The sequence below is a fragment of the Staurois parvus genome, unplaced genomic scaffold, assembly GCF_062004578.1.
Source record: "Staurois parvus isolate SC_StPar_1 unplaced genomic scaffold, SC_StPar_1.0 ptg000267l, whole genome shotgun sequence".
In the NCBI taxonomy this organism is placed as follows: domain Eukaryota; kingdom Metazoa; phylum Chordata; class Amphibia; order Anura; family Ranidae; genus Staurois; species Staurois parvus.
In genome coordinates this window covers 1,618,315-1,627,539 of record NW_028318063.1, presented here as the reverse complement: position 1 = coordinate 1,627,539, position 9,225 = coordinate 1,618,315, and positions in this window count along the sequence as shown.

Sequence of the window (9,225 nt, the reverse complement as noted above, 5' to 3'; positions counted from 1 at the left end):
CAAAAGCATGGAGGAGATTCCAGGAGACAGGCAGTTACTCTAGGAGAGCTGGACAGGGCTGGTCCTTAACCAATCACCAGGACAGGTATCTGCTCAGGGTGAGCATTGCCAGAGCCCTACCAAATGACCTCCAGCAGGCCACTGGAATGTCTCTGATCAAACAATTAGAAACACACTTCATGAGGGTAGCCTGAGGGTCCGACGTCCTCTAGTGGACCCTGTGCTCACTGCCCGGCACCATAGAGCTTGATTGGCATTTGCCATTGAACACCAGAATTGGCAGGTCCGTAGCTGGCGCCCTGTGCTTTTCACAGATGAGAGCAGGTTCACCCTGAGCACAAGTGACAGATGTGAAAGGGTCTGGAGAATCTGTGGAGAACGTTATGCTGCCTGTAACTTTGTTCAGCATGACCCTTTTGGTGGTGGGTCAATGATGATCTGCGGAGGGATATCCAAGGAGAGACGCACAGACCTCTGCAGGCTAGACAATGCCACCCTGACTGCCATTAGGTATTGGGATGAAATCCTTGTACCCCTTGTCAGACCCTACACTGGTACAGTGGGTCCTGGGTTCCTCCTGGTGCACAACAATGCCCAGCCTCATGTGGTGAGAATATGCAGGCAGTTTCTGGAGGATGAAGGAATTGATTCCATTGAATGGCCCCCACGTTCGCTTGACCTAAATCCAATAGAACACCTCTGGGATATTATGTTTTGGTCCATCCGAAACCGCCAGCTTGCACCTCAGGCTCTCCAGGAGCCCAGTGATGCCCTGGTCCAGATCTGGGAGGAAGTATACTAGGACACCATCCATTGTCTCATTAGGAGCATGCCCCGACATTGTCAGGCATGCATGCAGGAACGTGGGTGTTATACAATTTAAAGAGTACCATTTTGAGTTGCTACATGGAAATTGCAACAAAATGGACTAGCCTGCTGTATCATTTTTTCACTTTGAATTCAGTCATCTGTAGTTTGACCATTTTCATTTCCATCAAACCATGGGGCATCCTTATGTTCCTAACACATTACCCAGTCCATATCAGTATAGATATCCAGCATATTTTTCCCCATTGAGATCTGATGTAGTTTCAAAGTGTTCCTTTAATTTTTTTGCGTAGTGTAGGTACTACATTGGCCTCACGCCAATCCCGTAGTACTATGCCATTCATTAAGCAGTCCCTACAAATTAGAAACCAGGGCATTGAAATCAGAGTTCAATTCTTTTAGGACCCTTGGGAGGTATGCCATCTGGTCCAGGTGCCTTATAAACCTTTAATCTTTCTAAATATTTCTGGACTATGTCAATTTTGAGCCATATTGGTTCATTTGGGGCTATGTCAATATCATCCCCATTATTATTTGTATACACAGATCTGAAGAAGGTATTTAATACATTTGCCGTCTCTTTGTCCCCAGCCACCCACCCCAGATCATTTTTTAAAGGGGCTACATGCTCAGACCTGACCTTACAGTGGATATAAAAAGTCTACACACCTGTTAAAATATCAGGTTTCTGTGATGTAAAAAAAAAAAATGGGACAAAGATAAATAATTTCAGAACCTTTTCCACCTTTAATGTAACCTATAAACTGTACAACTCAGTTAAACAACAAACTGAAATATTTTAGGTGGAGGGAAGTAAAAATAAAAAACTAAAATAATATGGTTGCATAAGTGTGCACACCCTTAAACTAATACTTTGTTGAAGCCTCTTTTGATGTGATTCCAGCACTCAAGTCTTTTTGGGTATGAGTATCAGTATGGCGCATCATGACTTGGCAATATTTGCCCACTCTACCTTGCAAACACTTCAAATCTGTCAGATTGTGAAGGCATCTCCTGTGCACAGCCCTCTTCAGATCACCCCACAGATTTTCAATCGGATTCAGGTCTGGGCTCTGGCTGGGTCATTCCAAAACTTTAATCTTCCCTTTGTTGATTTGGATGTATGCTTTGGGTCGTTGTGATGCTGAAAGATCAAGTTCAACCTTGGTTTCATCAGACCATAACACATTTTCCCACATGCTTTTGGGAGACTTCAGATGTTTTGCAAAATTTAGTCTGGCTTGGATATTTTTCTTCGTACGAAAAGGCTTCAGTCTTGAAATTTCATCCCATAGCCCAAACATAGGAAGAATACGGGAGAATGTTGTCACATGTACCACACAGCCAGTACTTGACAGATATTCCTGCAGCTCCTTTAATATTGCTGTAGGCCCCTTGGCAGCCTCCCAGACCAGTTTTCTTCTCGTCTTTTCATAAATTTTTGAGGGACATCCAGTTCTTGGTAATGTCAATGTTGTGCCATATTTTCTTCACTTGATGAGGACTTTCTTCACTGTGTTCCATGGTGTATCTAATGCCTTGTAAATTCTTTTGTACCCTTCTCCTGATTGATATCTTTTAACAATGAGATCCCTCTGATGCTTTGAAAGCTCTCTGCGGACCATGGCTTTTGCTGTAGGATGCGACCAACAAAATATTAGGAAAGACCTACTAGAACAGCTGAACTATATTTGGGTTTAATCAGAGGTACTTTAAATTATAGCAGGTGTGTACTGACTCCTATTTAACATGACTTTGAATGTGATTGCTTAATTCTGAACACAGCTACATCCCCAGTTATAAGGTGGTGTGCACACTTATGCAACCACATTATTTTAGTTTATGTTTACTTCCCCCCCTAAAAGATTTCAGTTTGTTTTTCAATTGAGTTGTACAGTTTATAGGTCACATTAAAGGTGGAAAAGTTTCTGAAATGATCTTTGTCTCATTTTTTTACATCACAGAAACCTGACATTTTAAACAGGGATGTGTAGACTTTTTATATCCACTGCATTACTATTAATATATTTGAATAATTTTTTTGGGTTGTCCTACTCTCTTTTGCAATCTGTAGTTTGCTTTCAATTTTTGTGCCCTTAATTTTCTTTTTACATATTCTGTTATATTTCTTGTAACATTTAAATGAGTGTTCCTTCATTTTTATATTTTCTAAAAGCACTTTTCTTATTATTTATAGCTTTTTAACTTTGCCATTGAGCCTCATAGGCTTTATTTTTAGCCTTTTAAACTTAGTGCCCATGGGAATATATTTTTCAGTGTGTTCCTCTACAGTTTTCTTTTTTTTTTTTAAGAATTCAGATTTGTGTTCTGTGTTCATTGATGCTAATATTCCCTCCACGTCTGAAGTCTTGGAGAGCAGCCCTTAGCCTTGAAAAATGTGCTCTCTTAAAGCTAAGTGTTTTTATCTTTCCAGCATGTGCTTGTTGTCTACAGCTAACATTAAATGAGATCATGTTATGGTCACTGCTACCCAGATGCTCTTTTATATAAACATTAGTTATAAGCTTTGCATGGTTAGAGATTACCAGATCCACCAGAGCATCATTTCTAGTCGGGGCCTCTATGAACTGTACCACAAAATTGTTTTATAATAGGTTTAAAAATGTTTGTCCTTTAACTGTTCCAGCAGTACCATTATTCCAGTCAATTTCAGCGTAGTTAAAATCCCCCATTATCATCACTCTGCCAGCCTTTGCAGTCCTTTCTATATGTGCAAGAAGCAGAGTTCATTCAGACTGGGTGGCCTACACCAAACTCCATTGATTAATTTTGAAATATGCACGCCCATATGCAGTTCCACCCATAATGCTTCAGCCTCATCACACTCTCCATCAAGTAGCTCCTCTTTCACACTTACTTCTGACATAGAGACAAACACCACCACCTTTCCATTTTACCCTGTCTCTCAGAAAGAGAGCATAGTAAGGAATATTAATAGATCAGTCATGTGAAGAATGAAGCCAAGATTCAGCAATACCAAATAAATCACAGTTATCTTCATGTATTAAAGCCTCCAACTTACCTATTTTACTTGGCAGACTTCTGGCATTGGTGAACAAACACTTTAATTAATTGCCACAATTTGCACATGCATTTTGCATATTTTTTGTAGTACAAATAGTAACATTTCCAATGGTTGTTTGTAACATTGGAGCCTTCTTATCACCTGCCATAGCACTCCCCTCATCTTCTCACATTCCACTCACCATTATGGACTGACCCTGTCTGACCTGTCTGCCCATTATAAAACGTAATTTACCCTCCCCTCTCAATCCTAGTTTAAATATTCTTTCAATCTTCCATAAATTTCTCCCCCCAGCAGAGCAGAGCCCCTTCCTTTTAGGGGCAAACCATCTTTAGAATATAGGTTATACCCCAATGAAAAGTCACACTAGTGCTCTAGAAAACCAAATCCTTCCCTCTTACACCAAGTCTTTAGCCAGGCATTCAGTTCTCTAAGCTTCCCGTCTTTCCTGTGTTGCACATGGCACAAGCAATATTTCAGAGTAAATCACCTTGGAGGTCATTCCCTTCAACATTCAGTACTTTACAAAGATTGATATTTACAGTAGCTCATTTTAGAATTTGGTTAATGTGGATGAGCAATTTTGCATATTAAAAATGGTTGTCAAAACCCCAAAACAAAAAATGATTGCAGCTCCTGTCCTTAGATGTGATGGCTGCCTTAGTTTTATTTTTCATGACTACACTCCTCTACTGTACCTATGGAAAAAGTCACACAAGCTGGACTTGCATAAAGTCTTTTTTTTGTTTACCTGCATTACATGGTGGATTGATGGGACTAATAGTTTACATGAATACAAAATATAAGGATATTTGTGCTTTCTGTTCTCAAATGATACAAAGACACTGAAAGACTGGCAAACAACAAATGAATGCAGTTGCTATATCAAAGTACTAGTAAGCTCCAATATATTTATTTCTGTTCGAGAGTTCAAATACACTTTAATGATTCACCTACTCCTTAACAGAGGTTTTCCAGAGGTAAAATTCGGCTTTATTTACATTCTAAATAAAGACTACTCTCATAGTAAAGTTGTGTATGATTCCAAAACCTATAGCTTTTCAGAAAAAATACTTCTAAAAATGGATATTCTGTGGTACATCCTTCATGCAAGGAAGAAGCTCCGTGGAAACAAGAATCTGGGATTTCCTCAAAATCAAGTATGGTTTCTGTGGATGACTTAACCTGAAGGGCTTTTTCACATAGAGGCAGTCTGTTGCGATCAGCAGGGGAACCATTAGCATATTTTTTTAAAAACATCTGTGCCTATTCAGTTTGTGTCTGGTGGACATGGATGGAACTATGATAGCTCTATGGGCAGCCACAAAGCCAGATGTCCATTTTCTTGAGGCTATCTCCAATCCTTTGCATTTAGGGCTGGAAAAACAGAAAAGGATGCAGTTCTTTTTCATTTTTCTTGGACCAGAATGGATCTGGAGGTAGACAGGTGTAAATGGACACAAGTCTGTTTATATCTGTTTATCCATTGCTTGGAGCTCCCACTCAGGTCTGCCTGAAAAATGACAGGTGGACCTAATCAGAAAGCCTGTGTAAAAGGGTAAATGGTAGTGGTTGTGATGGTCATGAGCAGCCTCTCATCAATAACATCCACACATCAACAGCAACAAATGTAGAAATATAAACAGGCAATAAATGTGTGTATTCATTTAATGGTAGCTCTTACATTAACCTGTTGAAAATGGATTCATTTCATCCACGTCAAAATGGCCACTTTTCAGAAAAAAAAAAGTAATAAGCCACCTTCTAGCTAGAGACAATCTTAGAAGAGGGACAATAGTCTTGCCAACTGTTTAGATACATATAAAACTGCTTGGTTTTCTTTTTTTCAGAAAATAATCAAAGGCACAGCATTCTGGAGTAGTCATGGGACATTTATAAAAGTATCTGAAATAAGAACTATCTTTAGACTCACAAAGCAACCAGTTTTAATTTTCATTTTCCAACCGTCATCAGTGCCAAGTCACTAAAGCACAGGTAATGTGGTACTTTCTTCAGCATTGGCAAATTGATAATTTTTACAATTAAATAATTATTGTTTCAATTCAATAATGATTTAATTGGACAAAAAGTAAAATTGACTTGATACACATTGTATTATACATCTTTACAGCATTACGTTTTTAAAAATTCATAAAAACTATTTTTCAGGTTATCACTCTTTAAAATACCCGATTGGCATATATTGTGAGGTTCTATAAGGTGTTTTTTGAGGAGAGCAAAACAAATGGAGCCATTTGAGATAGAGGTACCATAAGCCTTATGAAAGAAGACTAAATTAGGCAAATTAAAGACTTGCAATGGTAAAATAATGTCGAGTGCTGTATCGAAAGTAATGCAAAAGTGGGAATAACTTTTTATATAAGTAATATAGGTCCTTCAAAATTCACGTTGGTAGAGTACTCTTATAGTAAGTCCTCTTCTTCTTTCTCAATCCATGTAAATAATGGATTCCAGGCAGGATAATTAATTCTTGATGAAGGAGGGGACAGGCTGTCAAACATCCACCGAAGCCTACAGAATTTTTATAGAGATAACACCACAGACACAAGCAACATCTTGTCATGACTTGGTGACTCTTGTCAATGATGCAATCACTAAACATTCTATAGGTTTCTGTAAATGTTGAAAGTCTGCATCCCCTTCTTCAAGAACTCAATGGTGGCACGTTCCTTCTACTTGGAACCCATTATTTACCTGTAATGAACAAGAAGAGTTACTATAGAGTTAAGCAGGCAATAGATGGCTTGAACCATCTATGGGGCAAGCTAATTGTACCCAAGTCGATCCATCAATTAAGTTGAGTACAACCAGCAGGTTGGATCTTTACATGCAATTATTACCAGTGGGTATAGCTGCTAGCAATAATCATTGTGTTCTCCCAACAAGAACGGCTCCTCATGCCCCACGAGAACACAATATCTCCGAGGGAGGGATTCCCCCATCAACACTGACTGGGTTAATAGGGGAATCAAGTGATTTTCTTTCATGCAATCCGTAGTTGCAGGAAAGAAAATAGCATAATACATGGCCTGTTTACTCTACCAGCATGCAAAATTAGAATGCCCTATCTAAGTTAAAAACGTATGCCCCTTTTTTTGCATTATTTTCAGTACAGCCCTGGCACTTTGTGAGGGGAAAAAAAACAATTCCTCAATTATGCAATATTTATGTATGTCCATTAAACAGTTAAAATAACTCATACATCGAAGTGAATATACCCTTTTCTTGTTCTTAAATCTAGTTAGAACACACAGTTTTTACTTCAGACACGTAAAATTGAGGACAGCCCTATTGTATTTTTCCCAGAGAGAGAAAAAGTTAAGCTGACTTTTATTCCCTCCAGAATCATGAAAGCCTAAAAAGTGAAAAATATGGTCATAATTGTGTAGGCTAAATCTCTAAAACGCTTTCTATGCCAGTGTAGGGTCATGTAGCATGAACCCGAATAGCCAGTTTAGTTATGTGAAAGCCCCTATTATGACCAATGCACCATCAGTGTAGAACAATAAAAAAAAGGCATCCACATTTAGTTTAGTATCGACGATACACATTTTTCTACTTAAAATAATGCCAATAAAACTGCTAATGAAATAAGTGGCTGCAGAATGAAATGTTCTGTAAAGCAACCAAATTTAGTCACAATGTACACTATAAACAGTGTTAAAGGCAATTCATATTTTATAACACACAGTTTCGTGGTCAGCTAGAACAAAGGAAACCTTTAGGGTGTGTGACCATCACTTAAGGATTACAGGTGATTACATTACGTAAAAAAAATGTACAGGCATTCTTTACCTCATTTACCTTACAGGTGGAAGCACAATAAATAACATAAAAGTGGAAGTAGGTCCATCATGTCCTGAAATATGTGCACTAAGTGGTACAGAACAATAGTAAAATAAAATTGTATTTACACACTGAATATAGTTAGATTTTTTAGGATGCCACCCTTTAACAATGACAAGTTCACAATGCCTAAAAAAGCAAGAAAGTGAGCAGTGTTTTTTCAAGATGTATCTGCACTGCTAGGTTTCTAATGTTTACATTGTTTTGGTAGGCTAAAATTATATATAAGTGTGGATAAAAGGTGCTGAATCTAGGGTCTACTTCATTCAAGCATGCAGAATATAGTCTTTTACGACCCCAATCCCTAAAAAGTTGAGACGCTGTATTTTACACATAAAAACAGAATGCAATGATTTGAAAATCTCATAAACCCATATTTTATTCATAACAGAAAATAGAAAACATGTTGTATGTTTAAACTGAGAAAATGTACCATTTTAAGAAAAAAATAAGGCCATTTTGGAAATTAATGACAGCAACACATCTCAAAAAAATAAAAAGTTGGGAAAGCGCCATGTTTACAGCAGTGTAGCATCCCCTCTTCTTTTAACAGCACTCTATAAATGTCTGGCAACTGAGGAGACCAATTGCTGAAGTTTTGGGAGAGGAATGTTGTCTCATTCTTGCCTGATATAGGATTTTAACTGCTCAACAGTTCTGGGTCTTCTTTGTCGTACTTTTTGTTTCAAGATGTGCCAAATATTTTCCACTGGTGAAGGGTCTGAACTGAAGGCAGGCGAGTTAAGCACATGTACTCTTCAGCTACAAAACCAAGCCGTTGTCATAGATGCAGTTTAGCACTGTCCTGCTGAAATATGCCAGGTCTTCCCTGAAAAGATGTCTTGGTGAGAGCATGTGCTGCTCTAAAACCTGGATATATCTTTCAGCACTGATGGTGCCTTTCCAGATGTACAAGATACTCATTCCATACACCCTAATGCACCTCCATACCGTCAAAGTCTTTTGGACTGAACGCAGATAAACTGGAAGGTCCATCTCCAATTTAGTCTGCAGGACGTAGTACCCATGGTTGCCAAAAAGAATGTCAAATTTGGATTTGTCTGACCACAGAAGTTCTCCACTTTTCTCTGGGCCAAAGCTCATTTACAATGGTCTTTTGCAATTTGTACCATTTCTGGATCAGGTTCAGATATGGCTTCTGTTTTGCATGATAGAGCTTTAAAGTGGAAGTCCACTTTTTAAGTTGCACCCCCAGGTAAGTCTATAAATAAGGCATACCTGTAGGTACAGTGAATATCTCCTAAACTTGCACCGTTCAGGAGATATTCACAAAGCATGTAGCCGGTGATGTCACCGATGCACGCGCTCTGAAGGGATGGCATCGTGCCGTCCCTTCAAAGCTCCGTGCCGCATGCACGGGAGTGACGTCATCGCAGCTCCGTCCATTCATACTGCTGGAGCCTGCAAACCCGGAAGGAAGATGGGTGAAGAAGATGACGCTGGAGAGCCGTGACAGTGTGGCA